Source organism: Helianthus annuus, chromosome 5 (assembly GCF_002127325.2).
Source record: "Helianthus annuus cultivar XRQ/B chromosome 5, HanXRQr2.0-SUNRISE, whole genome shotgun sequence".
Lineage (NCBI taxonomy): Eukaryota > Viridiplantae > Streptophyta > Magnoliopsida > Asterales > Asteraceae > Helianthus > Helianthus annuus.
This window is the reverse complement of record NC_035437.2, coordinates 157548761-157551673: the sequence shown is the minus strand read 5'-3', so window position 1 is coordinate 157551673 and position 2913 is coordinate 157548761.

Sequence of the window (2913 nt, the reverse complement as noted above, 5' to 3'; positions counted from 1 at the left end):
TGAAATAAAATCCACATGGGATCAATAATAATAATAAAGTATTGTTCAACAGACTTCAGGCATCTTAAGCTTGCGAGACTTCTAATGAAGCTAAGGAGAAATCCCAGCCAATTACGCATAGTACCTGCATTTAGTCTTTTTGGGAAAATACGTCAGTTTACACTGGTAAATACATTCAACTGACAATTTTGTAAAATGTTTAATAAAATTGGTTTAAATGCACAAGGCACAAACTCTTTATAACTTGGGATAATTTATAATTAAATCTTGTAAAGAATTACATGTTTGCTATGCGTTCGGTCGCCCGGGTCGTGCCGGGTTAAAGGTTAATAGACACGCCACAAAGCATAAAGCCGTGGCGGGAAAACCAACGGTTATACCTTTAATTAATATAGACACAATGTCGGGTGTACGCCTACACCCGGATGTCGAGGTAGTGGCCATTTCGTAAAATGATGCCAAGGATATCCGGGACATGGTCATTAAACTCCCAAAAGCGTAAAGCCAACAAAACAAGTTTTTAAACGGATCACATTGATCATACCCAACTACTAATGAGTTGGGGTCAATTGCCCGACCAAGCGGTATTTTAAATACCGTAACCCAAGCCCGTATAACGGAAAATAAGTTAAAAGTATTTACCTTTACAAGTATAAATCCTTAATCGAAATAAATCGCAGATAGCTTTTACTGGTCTCCTATTCTGGAACGAAGGTTTTAAAATAACCTATTAGAATCCTAACGGGTCTTTAATCTAGCCGTAGCTTAGACCGGTCAGTTTCAAAGGATAGATACGGTTTAATCGCGTGAAAGGCGAAAACCGGGAATGGAATGTGATTTTTGACCCAACAAGTTTGAAGACTTGTTTTATAGGGGTATAATAATCACACTCTGGATTTTGGGGTCAAAACAATATGGTTTGACCCGTTTCGGCTAGTTTATGTAAACTAGTTACATAAGCCGAACCGTGCGCGCAAAACGCATAACGGGTAACCCTAAGAGTCCTACACTGTTTTCCTAAGTCAATATGCTTTAAAGAGGTTGTGGTATCAGTAGGATACCTTCCATAATGCCCGTAACGAGTTTAAGTTCATATTATGCCCCGTAGGGGTATTTCGGTCTTTTTAAAGATTATAAAAGAGGTTTCTGAGTTCTACAAGAAATCTGAGTTTCCCGAACAGTTTATAAAGTCTAAAATACTTTATTTATTATTTAAAATCAGTAGAAACTGGAATCGGGTCAAAAGACCTTGTAGAACTCAAGTTATGGCCGAAAAGGGTATATTCGGTAATTACCGAACCGATGCCATAACCGCAGGTTATGAGCAGGTTAAAAATAATTAAAAATCTTTAAAAATCCCAAAATATTATTTTACATCAGTGAGTAAAAGGTTTGGTGTCGAAATCTGGGTTTAGATAGGCGTTATGCTAATTGCGCTATTAAATTACCAAAGTTTCCGTAATTTGCGCTATTTAGCATAACTCCTATTATGTACCTCGGATTGACGTGAAATTTTAGGGACATGCTTAGAAATCAGTAACTAAGGTTATGATTCTTTCACATGTCTGAAATTCTCGTTTTAAATCAAAAAGGGCGTTACGGTCAACTTTTAAGCATTTAACGGAAATGTGTAAAAGACTCGGACAAACAACGAACCGGTCACAGAGGTTTATACCATCATGTAACCTGGTCCTAGGAGAGTCCTATGGCATATCTAAACCAAACTTTAACGGGTCAGAACTGAAGTCAAAGCAAAAGTCAAAGCTTTTGCGACTTTCGGCTCCGAACCGGGTCAAAACAGTAAATGGTCGGATCAAACAAGCTTAGACTAGTTAATATACTTATTATCATGTTATATGAGTGTTTAAACAGGTTACATATCATCTACATTGCTGATTATGCAAGAAATCGCAAAATAGCATTTCTGTTGACTTTTTCTAAGCACGTTTGACTCGACATTTGGACTAGTTAGAGTGGGAATCAGAGGGTGCCCTTTTAGGGGTTTAAAGCCCACATGATTACCATCATATAACTATCTTTGATTCGACAAACCACTGGACCATTTGTGATTTATCGCAAAGTCAATCGTTAATTACGACGGATTGACTTTTAAGCTAAACTATGCATAAACTAAGCCACAAAAGGGTAGACACACTTACAGAAGCTTGGTGCACGATTAGGGATGATAGAAGAATGGTTTAGAGCTCCAGAGATGGACTAGAATGCAGATTTGAGGTGTGTTTCATTTATGCACAATGCCTTGCCTTTTATAGTGAAAAATTTGGCTTAGGATCATTACAACTCACCCTACAATGGATCATGGATGATCAGCAGGTGGCCCTGGGTGCTAGGGGTCATGTAGAGGGCGCCCATGCTTCATTAATTGCCTCAATGATCGTTCACAAGCTCAAACAGTAAGTCTGTCCAAGTATTCTGCATCTGGGACTCGTACGCGGCCCGCATTAGGATTCAGCAACTCGGACGCGGGCCGCATGAATCCTAATGTCAGAAAACGTATCTTCAACTGGCGCGCGGCCCGCATTAGCTCAACCATAACCTTAACGCGGCCCGCCTGAGGGTTAAATTCCAAGATTTTCAAATCTTTTGTAATGATTAACCTGACCTTTCGGTTTCGAAGGGGTAACTTTGCGATTTGGCCCTCGATTATTTACCACTAAGGGCCTCGTGCCTTTTTCCCGCATTGTTAAGTCCCCGGTTAGTTTAATTACTATCCGAAAAGCCTTAACTTTTATTGTTGACGCTTTTAACCCCTCTCATACGAATTTGATCATAACTTTCTCGTTTTAAAACGGAACTTCGCGAAATTTATATCGTATATTCTAGTGAGCGTATTTTACTGTTACAAACCTCGGGTTCGTCAAAGGGTCACTCAGAGGTATAAATTAAACATGT